This window comes from Neovison vison, chromosome 8 (genome assembly GCF_020171115.1).
Source record: "Neovison vison isolate M4711 chromosome 8, ASM_NN_V1, whole genome shotgun sequence".
Classification (NCBI taxonomy): Eukaryota; Metazoa; Chordata; class Mammalia; order Carnivora; family Mustelidae; genus Neogale; species Neogale vison.
The window spans coordinates 129,938,694-129,951,970 of NC_058098.1; the positions used below are offsets into that span (position 1 = coordinate 129,938,694).

General features: G+C 45.6%; 1 long non-coding RNA gene across 1 annotated transcript in view; it reads left to right on the forward strand.

The window, feature by feature from the left end:
- Positions 1-299: 299 nt before the first annotated feature.
- LOC122915811 overlaps positions 300-13,277 on the forward strand; it is a 30,726-nt gene continuing 17,748 nt past the window's right edge. The window contains exon 1 of the long non-coding RNA XR_006386093.1: positions 300-525. This is a non-coding gene — a long non-coding RNA (uncharacterized LOC122915811). The remainder of the gene's footprint in view (positions 526-13,277) is intronic.

Consider the following 13,277-nt stretch of genomic DNA (forward strand, 5'->3'; position numbering starts at 1 on the left):
TTGAAGTAATAGACAGATACCATCTGAGCAATAATTGCTAATTTTGTTTTTCCTGAAAACCCCCATCAAAGGCAGACAGTTGCCCCAAGCAGTATGGGAGAGAGCATTTGGGAAATGTGGAGAGATTTGGAAAAGTTTAGGTGTAGATAACATCCGAGCTAATTGTAAAGCATTGTGAACAGGCATTACTTGAATAAGAAAAGGTGGGAAGAAGATTCAGAAGGAGGGTCACTCAACAGATACTTCCTGCATTAGTTCAGAGATTTCTTAGGAAGCATTAAGTTTGGTTGTTCACACATACCCCAAATGGCTTTGACCCTGGCCTTATTTGTTGTATTCTGCCCAGCAGCTCATTGAAAGGAGGCATTCGAGATCTGGAGGATGACAGCACTTCTGTTTCCTTGGGGAAATTATGCACCAGGATTCTGAGGAGGTCAGTGTTATGCCATCCCCACCTGGCCGGCTGGCACTCACCTGCTAGGTGATCAGAACTGATTTCGAAGAATGACCTTCAGCACAAATGAGGTGAGTCATTGCCCTGTCTGCCTGAGAAGAGCTCTGGCAAAGAATTTAGGCTCTTCCCATTGGTGGGAGAGCAGTTTCCTTTTAAGTTCAGAATGCTTTATGAATAAACTGAGTGTGAGAGAGAAAGACAGAGAAAGAAGGAGAGAGAGGGCAGGAAAGAGGGAACGAGGGAGAAGAGAGGAAGAGGAACTTGGGCTCTACTCACAATCCTTCGGATGAGGTTAGCGTGAAGGGCTTTTTTTTGTTTGTTTTTGTTTTTGTTTTTTGGTAGGGGATCAGCAGACCAGCAGACCAGGGCAGGGGGGAAGTGATGCGGGGCACACAGAACCCTGCACCTCAAGGTGAGAGTGGGCATTGCCACAGCCCCTCCTGTCTGCCTTAGTTTTGAAACAAGGAGGGAAGAGGGCAAGAGGAGGTGAACTTCTGCTATGCAGAGAGACAAGTCAGACAATGTGAGTTTTAATTGAAATCATATCCCGAGCATTTTACTTTTCAGAAGTTGTTAGCATGATCGAGGTTGCATTTTCTTGTGACTACTATTATTACTGTCACGCTGACTGCTCTGGGCAGGGGCTGAAGGTTACATGTGGGCTGGGAACGCAGGGCTCCGCGGGAGGGGCTGGCAGATGGAGCCCCAGCCCCGGAATGCTGCTCCGGAGCCAGCTTCTGGCCGCCTGGCTTCCAGCTCCATGCTTGCTTGCTCGCTCTGGACACTGAGAATCATCCCCTCAGGCACAGGGCACTGCTGCTGTTTGCCTTCTCTTCTCTTCCATTCAGACCTCTCGGATCATCAGCGTCTCTCTCCAGGATGGGGAGCTGGACCGAGAAGTGCACAGCGTGTGCAACTCACTCTGTCAGAGATAGGGACTTCTCAAAGCTCTGCAGGGTGTGTTCCTAGAAGAGGCGGTTGTACCTTAACTAGGCTCCCCAGTCTTCCGTGAAGCACTTGGGTTTAGTAACAGGGCTTTGAATTCCGTAGTTTTAACAAAGTCACAGGTGATGCCGAGGCTACTGGTCCTTGGGCCACTCTTTGGCTAGCAGAGACTTGGAATACAGCTGGAAACCAAGTTAGCTGTGGCCTCTAAGCTCTGTGTGTGTGTGTGTGTGTGTGTGTGTGCGCGCGTGACGCGTGTTTAAAGAAAATCCAAGGAGAGTAAATGCTAAGGAACTCTCTCTACTTGCTGAGTGCCTGGACCTGGGGTGCCACGTGGGTGAGAAACGTGATGCCACTTCCTGCCGGTGGGCAGCTTGTGTCCAGTTGGAAGGACAGACTCACACATGCACAGAGGTCAGTCCTGTGTCATGATTTATTGCTGCCGAAGTGCCAGCTGAGGGGTCTGGGCTCTTGTGACTGCTCTGCTGTGGACAGTGGCAGGCTGTCTGAGGGCTTTGGAAACCTTGGTTCAAGGGGAGGTTTGCTCCAAGGCGAGGGTGGGTAACTCAAGGGAGGCCATGTGTAAAGGATACATTCGTTTTCTGCCTCCTTCCCCAGGAAACTTACTACTCTCTCATGTCCTAGCCCCTCATGTTTCCAGTGTTTTTGTGTTTGGGGGGGGTGCTGGGAGGAAAGGTGAATCATGGGAAGTGCCCCTTGACCCAGAAATTCATCCAGTGGACATCTCCCGAGGGCACACTGCATTTCAGACCCAGTCCCCACGAGGTCCTGAGGACACAGACACGGGGTGATACTGTCCTTCTCCTTTAAGAGCTCAGGTTGGTGACAGATGATATGGTCCCTCGGCTTGTAGAGAAATTTGTTTCTGGTGAGAAACACGGAGCTGAGGGCTTTCTGTGAATGATTTATTCCACTCTTGCCATAAGCAGGGATAGAACTTCCTCAAAACCGGCTCAGAAGTGAAAATGAGCAGCTACTTCTCCATCAAGGCCTGTGTTGAGTTGTTTCTGACAGACTCTCGAAAAGAGCTCTGCAGGGTCTTCTTGCATTTCCTTCGGAGGTGGCTGTGTTTGGAGAAAAGCATCGGTGTGTTTCTAGAGTCCCTGGTTTTAGGCTTGAGCTCAGGATCTTTGGGAACACAGGGCTCTTTGGTCTCTGAACATCGGCATTATTTGGAAGCGTATATGGTAGAATGTGTATGTGGGATGGGATTATTTTCTCATTTCCGGGCATCCTCGTGGCCACAGGCACGCTGGAGATTATCGGTAAGAAGCCGCCTCTGACCTCCTCTGCAGCACAAGGGGTAGGCCTGAGTCATCAAGCTCATTGAATTCTATTTGGCGAGGGAAGGTTCTGCTGTAACTGTCCCTGGAAGAAAAATCCTGTTTTGTCATACATTTCTTAAAAATATTTTGGTACTAAAATGACTTTGAATATAATTACTAAGAAGTTCAAGATGTTTAATGGGCTCTGTGGCAGTCCAGTTAAAATGCCTGTCACTCTGTCTCTCTACTGTGCGCTGAACATTCCTGCCTGGAGTAAGAGCCGTGAATGTTATGTTTTTGGCTTGGATCTTGGCAGGTGTGTAACCTGACTCCTGATAGCAGGACAGCAGATTACATTCGGCTATAAAACCATTGCTGAGGCTCTTGGCACCCACACTGTTATTGCGCGTCTGCAGGTGTTTGGTAATTGGATTAATGCAGAGCCGGAGGAATGTCTGCTCCCCGGCTCCGAGAAACGTTGAGGAAAGACAAATTCATTTCGGAGAGTGACCTGGAATGCACGATGACAGGCCTGCGCTCACACATGAAGCCAGATCTAAGCCTGTACGTTTCAAATGAACTGCTGTGAGCAATCACCTTCCCTAGGAAAGTTTATCCAAAGCTAAATATAATAACAATGGCCTTGTGAGTCAGGCGGGAAGGAGCTTCAGCTTGGGTTTTGATCCTCTTCCAAAAGCAACTTAGACAACTTGAGCTTAAGCCGTCCTATCATGCAGCTCATGAACCCCACAATCCTAGGTGTTTAATAATAATAATAATTTTTAAAAGGCCTTGGTAAACAGAAGAGGACGATAAGCCTCCCAGTGGAAGTGCCGAGACCACAGTGGTATCCTGGATCATCACGCTCTCGCCGATTAATTCCCACCTTGATCGTAAAGACAGTCTCACAGTGTCACAGGCCTCCTCCGATCTGCTCACAACACAATGAGCAGGGGTCACACCTCACTGCAGCTATGGCCGGTGCGTGGAAGGAGTCGCTGCTTTTGGGGTAATTTCGTCATTCTGGCTAATTGAAACGTATTATGCCCTCTGAGAGCTAGAAACCAAACTCTCCGAGGCTCCCATCTGAGTAGATAAAACCTAATGGTTTGGCTTCATAAACCTAACCTCTTTCTCAGCTTTACAACTCAGAAGGGAGGTGGACCATTTGGAGAGAGTCCAAATAGAAGGAAGATAATGGTCAAAAGGCAAGTTCTGTAAAGAAAGGCAAAAGACTTGGTATTGCTTAGTTTAAATCCTAGAGGGGTAACCTGTTCACAAATACTATTACAGTAGACAGCGAGAGTAGGACGGGAAGGAGGAGGAGGAGAAGCCTGTCATGACATGCAGGCATGAGTTTGAAGGGTAAAGGAAATGAGAAATCTGTGTGTGGAGGAAGGAGCCTGGCCCAAATGGCTATTCATTCATTCGTTCAATGAAGTTTGCTGCTCACAGCTATGTGCCGGTCCCCAGTGCATGGGTACTTCAACACGTCGGCGATATATTTTCGGCTTTCTGAGAGCTCTGGTCTAGGAAGCATGGTATGTACTCATCCCACTGGGTTTGGCAGCACATAGAGCTATGAGCACTCTTGGGAGCATTTCAATGGCCTGGGGTAGGAGCAGGGCAGATCTGTCTAGGGAGGTGTGAATGGACAGGTGTTGTGCCTCCCCCTCCCCACTACTCCCCTCCCCGAAGACTACCAGTCCTCTTGGGTAGGTTGATGGGGTTCTAGCTGACAGTCTAGCTGACTTTCTGGCTCTCATTTTGAAAGAGATTTTTTGGGGGAGGGAAGATGTAGATACAAGTCACATCTGGTTATTTGGATTGTAGGTGTGGAGAAAGCAAAGGTCTGGAAAGCCCCTGTGGTCATCTCAGCATGAAGGTCATGGAGAGGGAAGGAGAAGAGGTCTGTGTATAGGAAACGAACAGAAACAAATAGCAAAACAATTAACTTTCAAATGAAAGGTAGCAGTCCTGAGGGGGTTGAGGGGATCAGACAGTTGGGTCTGTTCGGAAGGCAAAGTGCTCAGAACCTTCATCACTCAGACGTCAGTGTGGCCAGCAGGGCAGGGGAGCTGTGCTAGAGAAGGTCAGGGGAGGATGGGGGGCAGAGGCCTAGCATGGGTGGAGGCAGTTCTACCTACTGGGCCAAGTAGGAAGGGCGTCTGCATGAGTCCCTGCAGAAGGGGCTGGGGCAAGGGTGAGCAATCCTTGGTAGATCCCAGGACAACACTGAAGACAGTGCTTTACATTTTTCCTGGGGAAGAAAGGAGCTTGGCTAATCAAGATAAAGACAAGCCACAAAGACTAATGAGACCAAAAAAGCTTACTTTTCTCCTTTCAAAGTTTGAAAATGAAATTATGAAGCTACCACCTGAGGAACTAACTAAATGACTCTTTGAAAAGTCATGCATCACATAAACCTATCAGGTAACACTGGAAAAGTTTCTTACGGACTAGACACCCAACCCCATTAGTTTCCACTGAGGAAACTGAGAGGAAATGACTTTAATGCCCAGCCACACAACTGACCAACAGGGCAGGGATGCCTGGGCTCTAGAAGGCCTAGGGGAGGGGGACCAATATGGAAACAACTGGGAAGGAGGAAGAGCTTCTCTCTGCATATTTACTATACCAAAATGACTCAGTCAACCAGAAAGCCAGAACTAAGTGCCAGTTCAGTGGAAGGCATTGTGAAAGACGGTGAAGTGCTTGCTTAAGAGCTTTCCACTCTTCTGAGAAGACTCTCTGCCAGAGAGAATAATGAGTTCCTGGGAATTCAGCTGATGGAGAGACTACTGTGGTGTGCATGGTCCACGAAGGTTTTGAAGAGGAGCTGGGGCGATACAAATCTATGCGTGCGTGCATGTGTGCATGTGTGTAGGGGATGGGAGTAGCAGAGAAGAGAGAGTCCACAAGGCACTCAGAGGCTAGTGACTTGGAACACCATGGTGGGACTTCTGTCCGTGATGCTTGAAGATGCATGATTGATCTTGCTGCTACATTCGGATGTTTTCTCTGTAAATATGTGGCCAGGCCGGAGGCAGCAGAGTGGAGTGACACAATCCCTTCAGCTGAGGTGGTAGAAGGCTTAAGTTCTCACCATCTGGTGTGACTGACTTTCTGCTGGTCTCTTCAGGGAACTGGGGTGTCTTACCAGGCAGATGTTTCTATTTTAGCCAATTGTAATGGTGTTGCCCAGGTAACATCTGGAGAGCTTTCCAGCTCTGAGGCCAGACTTGACTGGGAAAGAGAGTCAGGTGCCCACAAATGGTTGGCAGGGTTTCCTGGTCCATGAGAGGAAAGGGCCCTCATCAGACTCCCTCAGCTCCTTGTCACCATTTTCCTTCAGCACCGCCTTGCCCCTGGAAGGCCGTGAAAGGAACGTCACTCTGCACTCGAAAGCGCTCCTTGTTTACAAGATATTTGAGCACGGATGGAATTATTGCATCACAAGCCAATTTCTTCACCTCTTTTAAAAATTTTATCAGGTAAAGCAGCATGCTGAAAGATCTCCATGCTACTGAAGATTGCAAAACGAAAGTGGAGATTCATCTACTCTTGGAATTCTGTCCAAAGACCTTTCCATTTACATTCCAACCCCTTTCACAGCCCACAGCATGCCCACCCCAACACCCAGGGAGCCAGGCAGCTTCATCACGTTCCTCTGGCCAAGGCTGGTCCTGACAAATAACTCCCTGGCAGGCCCTTCCCAGGAGAACTTTCCTCAGGTAAAACCATGGTGAAACCTCATAGATGCCAGCAATCTCTGACAAGAGGAAAACTGAACTCAGAATTGTCAAAAGTAACAAAACCCAAGAAGGCCAGTTACATACCCAAACTAGAGTAATAAATGTTTCCTGATTAGTAGAGGGTCTTATGGGATATGTTTTAATAAGGAGATTAAATTGGATCACAATTAACATTACTTATGTATATAATCAATATAGTTTTTTCATTAAATCAGACAGAAATTCTACTTTATCATCCTGTTTGCTTTGCTGATATTGGTTAATCAAAATCCTTTTTATTCAAAGATGTGGTGTAGGTAAATTTTAATCCAGACATTCAATTATCCAAATCACTGACATTTTCCTGTTCTCAGAAAAATGCTCCAGGAACACAGGCTGCTTGTTCCCCTCCTACCTTGGCTGGCAGAGAACTACAGGGTAAAATGTAGAAAATTGGCAAAACTCCATTTTCAATCCATGTTGAAAACTGGGATCAATCTTCCTTCTCTTTCTCTCTAAAATAGAAAGACGAAATACAAGAAGCCCTTATTTATATAAAATTGGGTCTTAACATTCTCCAGGGGATGTGGCAACCCCTGGATCCCAGATGAAAAGGGCCCAGTTTTCCCAGTGAATAATCTGGGACTGGGAAGTGGAGGTGAATGGTTTCCTGGAACTGTAAAAGACCTCCCCAGTCCCCTCCCAGGGGACAGAGGGAAACCTCTGGGGTCAGGGATCTGAGTCAACAAGAAGCAGGGAGACAAGAGAGTCGGGGAGGGAGGCTGGGAAGGGGAGCTGGCAGCATACAGCCCCTCTTACCTTCTACCTGATCTGAGGCTCAGCAAGGCTCCCTGGGGTTCTTTCTATCTTCTCCAAATGCCAAGAACAAGTTGAAAGAGGAAGCACTAGGTATGAAGATCATGAACTCCAGACTCACTAGTGTTTATTGATTATTTGTTCATTTGTCATTCAAGAAGTATCATGTATCTACTGTGCATCAAGCCAAGGCCAAGATTGGAGGTATGGCGATAAATGATTCACAGCTGCTGTCTCCAAGAAGCTTCCAGCCTAAGAGCCCATGAAGAAGCTGCCTCTCACCAAGTCTTGGAGTTATGGCTGTATTTGTGTTCAAGGTTCCTTACTCTCGTTAATTTACTGTGCCCGCCTTTCCCAGTGGATGGGGAACACCGGTATCTGACAGGAGGACAGAAAGCAGTATAACCTGCATAACCAGGAGAACTGAATTTAGTAGGGGCTGGGCCTCAGGGCAGGGCCTAGGGTGTGGCAAGCGAGAGGCCTAGGGCATAGCATTTGTGCAGGGGTCATTCTCAGGGTCATGCTAGTGCTGGGTCCTCCTAACACTGGTGGGTAGACAGATGTACAACTCATTAAACTCTCTGAACTTCAGTTGCCCATCTGTAAAACAAGGACATGCCTACCTCATAGAGGTGCTGAAGCGATTAATAATATAATATTTACAAAATGACATAAACGTCATTTTAATCAAAAGTGATGATTGTTTTTAACTGTTTTCATGAAGCGCAATGGCATCATTAATAACTACAACTAAAGCATGCTTTGTAGTAGATGCAACCCATTGTATTGGGAATGGACTATAGAAATAAAAGGATCTGGTCCTATGCATTAAAAAAAGCAGTAGTTAAATATAGTTAAATATAATATAGTAGTTAAATATAGCAAGATCTTGAGCGATGGACTCAGGGAGACTTGAATTTTTTAAAAGATTTTATCTATTTATTTGAGAGAGAGAGAAACAGAGAAACAGAGAGACAGAATCTGAAGCAGACTCCCTGCTGAGAGTGGAACTTGATTTCATGACCCTGAGATCATGATATGAGCCAAAACCAAGAGTTAGTCATTTAACGGACTGAGCCACCCAGGTGCCTCCAGACTTGGGTTTTAATACCAGCTCTGTCACCTACAAATATGGAAGCTAGCCTCTCAGATCTCCCGTTTCCTCATTTGTGGGAAGGGAATAATAATGACATGTAGGTTTGCTACCTGAGGACTCCATGAGACAATGTGTGTAGCACTCAGGTTTCAGGGCCTTGGAGGGCTCCCCATAGATGGGAGCCACTGTTCCATGCTGGTGGCAGCCAAGCCAGTTTGTGCTAGGCCAGAATGGCTCCTGATGTACCTCATTTATTCCATTTCCTTTGGCTGAGCTCATCTTACACTACTCTGTGTCACAAGGATATTCTTCCTATGGGCTTGGTTTTAGGAATAATTATACTACGTATTGTGCCTTTCCTAAGTTTTTCCAGAATTCTAGCTGTGGTATGAGTGCCCAGAATGAAAGGCTTGAACTTTTTCCTTAAAAATAGGAATGGGGGGGCGCCCAGGTGGCTCAGTTGGTTAGGCAGCTGCCTTCAGCTTGGGTCATGATTCCAGGGTCCTGGGATCGAGCCCCACATCGGGCTCCCTGCTCAGCGGAGAGCCTGTTTCTCTCTCTCCCCCTCTCCCTGACGCTCTGCTTACTTGTGCTCTCTCTCTAACCCTCTGTCAAATAAATAAAATATTAAAAAAAAAAAAAAAGGAATGAGGGGGTGCCTGGGTGGCTCAATTTGTTAAATGTCTGCCTTTGACTCAGGTCATGATCCCAGGGTTCTGGGATCAAATCTCACATCAGGCTCCATGCTCAGCCGGAATCTGTGTCTCCCTCTCCCTCTGCTTACCGTTCCCCCTGCTTGTGAGCTCTCTCTTTCTCTCTCAGATAAATAAATAAAATATCAAAAAAAAAAAAAGAGAGAGAGAGAGAGAGAGAGGAATGAGGAACTACATTAGCAGAATCAGGTTTTTAATCTATTAATTTAGTGAGTTCAGTATTTACCTTAAATATTACTTTCAATTGGTAATTTCAATATTTATTGCTTATCTATCTATCTATCTATTTATTTATTTTAGAGATTTGTGGGGCAGAGGGTGAAGGATAATCTTAAGTGGGCCTACGCCAAGTGTGGAGCCCACTGAGGGACTTGTTCCCACAACCCTGAGATCATGACCTGAGCTAAAATCAAGAGTCTGACACTTAACTAACTGGGCCACTGAGGTGCTCCTATTTCAGTATTGATTTTAAGACTCTATTGTGAAGCTGAAAGTGAAAAAGAAAGACACACTTTGCTGCTTTTCTCTTGCTTTTTGCTGAAAGCTGGAGGCATGAACTGGGCTGGTGACACAGAGAGACACATGGGGCTCTGGGAGTCAGGCTTGGAAAAGAAATGTTGTCTTAGCCCCAGAAGGAGGTGGTTTGGACTAAGGGAAAGCTATGATCCAGGCTCCAGAAGGGGTCAGACAATACATCCATAGGTTTAGGGAAAGACCTAATGGCTCAGAGAGGATGTGAGCCCCTTTCTCAGCAAGTACTTACTGAATACTCAGTGGCACCATCAAAACTATACAACCTAGACCCCTAGCCTAAGTAGCTTCCCACTGGTGTGAAGGCAACAACTCCAGCATATGGAGATTCACAGGTGAAAATGGTTACAGCTTATCAGTTTGCTTTTTTCTTGTCGTCCTATCTTATTCTTTCATCTGTCATTTATCAGTTCTGTTGGCCAGTGCCTTAATCCAGCTTCTGGCTTAGAATAGCCCTTAGGAAAAAGTTGTGAATGGATGAGTAATGAGTATGTGGGCCCTTGAGGCATGTCTTAGCCCTGATTTCCTAGGAAAGGGAATTTTTTTTCATATCATTAATTTTACAGTTGTCTGGTCAGATTCAGTCAATGAATGACTCTTCAAATTTCATGATTGATTTTTCTCACATTTGCATATTAAATAGGGCCTAATTTATATGAATCTATTTTTTAATTGTTTAAATTGTTTATTTAAATTCAATTTAATTAACATATAGTATATTATTATAAGTTACAGAGGCAGAGTTTAGTGATTCATCAGTTATATACAACACCCAGTGTTCATTATATTACGTGTCCTCCTTAATGCCCATCACCCAGTCATCTCCCCACCCACTTGCCCTCCAGCAACCCTCAGTTTGTTCCCTGTAGTTAAGAGTCTCTTATGGTTTGTCTCCCTCTTTGATTTCATCCTATTTTATTTTCAGGAAAGGGGTTTTTAATGAGGATGAGCCACAGGATTCTTCTTTACCAGGGAGAAAGGATTGTGGGCACTGTGAATCTCAGGTTATTCTTGAAAAGTAGTAAATCAGATCATTGGAGGGTTGTTCTCTCAGTTTCACTGAATGCATTTCTGTGCTCAAAAGAGATCGGAGGTGAAGACTGGGATGTATGCTGTCAAGATCCATGTGATAATTTTTCCCTTGAATTTTTAAGTTTAGAAATAAAAGTGTCTCTAAAGATGGATTTAAATGTTTTGGATTTGTAGTTAAAAACTACTGTTGGGGCGCCTCGGTGGCTCAGTGGCTTAAAGCCTCTGCCTTCGGCTCCGGTCATGATCTCAGAGTCCTGGGATAGAGCCCGCATCAGGCTCTCTGCTCGGCAGGGAGCCTGCTTCCCCCTCTCTCTCTGCCTGCCTCTCTGCCTACTTGTGATCTCTGTCTGTCAAATAAATAAATAAAATCTTAAACAAAACAAAACAAAACAAAAAAAAACCCCAAAAACTACTGTTAAACAAACGAGCTTCCTTTTTATTTTTAGCAATCAGTGTGCTTAAAACTGAGAGCTCAATTGTGCTAAACTACCTCAGCTCCTGATGATGCCAGGATGGGACCCATAAAAAGCCAGGTCTAGCCAATGATGGCCCACAGACCGCCTCCCTCTTGCCCTTGGGGATTGTTCACACTTCCCACTGTTTCCCATAAGACCTTTGCCAGGTCAAACATCACATCCTTCCATGCTTCAAGTTCTATGGGAAGTGCCATTTACTTTTCCCGTTTCCCTCTGTTGCTTTAGAGAGCTATATAATACTGGTGAAGGAGGCCACTAGAAAACAGCCAGAGTGTAAGGACTGATGATGGAAATTTACAAAGAGGGCTGATCCTTACCTCTCTCTGGCTTGGCTTCTCCTGTTGCAAAGCTGCACTTCAACTAGCCGCACTAGTGGATTCCTAAGGTGCTTTCTCTAACTTTCTCTGATTCCGCATCACTGTTTCACTTCTCGACACCAAGCAAATTCTGATACAGTAAAATTTTCTCCTGTCTGGAGAGCATAGAACGCAAAGTCATCAGCTTTGATCACAATCATAAAATAAGTCAATCCGTCATAAACTGCAAACGGGCAGGGTCTGGATGGTGGTGCTCAGTAGGGAGTCACAGCGCTAACAAATCTAAGAGGAAACTGAAAAGAGATGCAGTCATTTCCCCAAGGTCACAAAATTATAAGAGAAGCAGAGATCCAAACCCAGGTCTTCCCAAATCCATGCTCTGAAACACTTTGCAGTACTACCAACTGGAGAAGAACATTCAAGAGGGTCAGTGATGAGATAAGGGGCCACCCTGAGTGATGACATCGCACATTAATTTAACACCACTTCTTCTTGGCAGCAGCTGGACTCCTAGAGTACCCTGAGGTGCTGCCATCAGAACCCAGGACACAGAATCACCTCCAGTCTCCAGGAAGCCAAGGGCATTAACTGAGAAATCCCAAGTGGATTTGCCAGTCAATTTAAAATTAGAACAAGTAACAAAAACCTTGAAAATAAGAAATGTAAACCCTTTTTTCTCATGATTGTATTTTAAAATTTTATTCTAAGGCTATAATCAGGGATATACACGAAGTTGTACATACAAGATGTTCATTTCAGTGTTATTAATAATATAAAAAAGTAGAACTAAACTGATGGTCAACAAGAAGTCCGAGTAAATTATGACAGGTACACAGAATGGGTCTTAGTCCCTGTTGTAGAAGAATATAGACTGACAGGGGAAACGTTTCTTGCAATGTTCCTAAAGGAAAAGATAGGTTACAAAACAGTATTTTTATTTCTGAAAAGTATATTAACAGTATAAAAGAAAGATTTGGGTAAATAAAACACAATGTCCAGAGTGGTGGGATTTTGGTTGATTTTTATTTTCCTTCATGCTTCTCCATGTTCTCCAATTTTTCTGTAATGAGCATGAATTATTTTGTAATCAGAAAGAAATGTCAAATAAATGCCATTTATTAAAGATACAAAGCCAAATCCTGCCTCCAGCACTCAGCTGAGGACACCCATGAATTATGTTCCTTGATGCCCTCTGTCTCATACAGGAGCTCTGGCCACACAATTGTTGAAGAGACCCACCCTCTCTGTCCTCTTGAGGACTCAGGACTGGCCCAGAGGGAGCTGGGCTAGAAGACAATATGAGTGTCACCTTCCCTATAGGTCCATGCACCTGGTCTGATTTCATGCCCCAGATCCAGTCTTCCCAAAGAAATTCCTTCTCCCACCCAGTGTGCTGCCTCATGGAGTAGGCTCTCTTGTTCCCCCCTGCCTGAGGGGTTCTCACGATGCAGGATGTGGTGATGGTCAGCACCAGCTTTTCCAGGGGGTTCCTGAGGACCTCCTGCTGGGGGGGCTCGTGGAGGCCAGGGCATGCTTGGGTTTGCCTGAATTTGCACTGGGTAACACCCAGGCTCTGCTTTGCTGCATTTTCATGAGTAAAGAACAGGTAATCCTTTGTGAAGGAGGTAGGATTTAAATCCCATGTTAACGGCCATAGACCCAGAGTGAGCTATTGGCCATCTGCACGCCTCTAGGTCCTGCCTGGCTCAGGATATTGAAGGTAATCGGTTGGACAGGCTCAGGGTTGTAACCAGCCGGCTATAGGCTGAATGGATGCTTTTGAAGGGCAGCTGAGTTTTCATCTTTAGAAATGCTGTCATTTGCTATGAAACGAGTGCTCGCCTCCGGTTGGGCTCTCTCTTGCCTGCTGTTGTCAC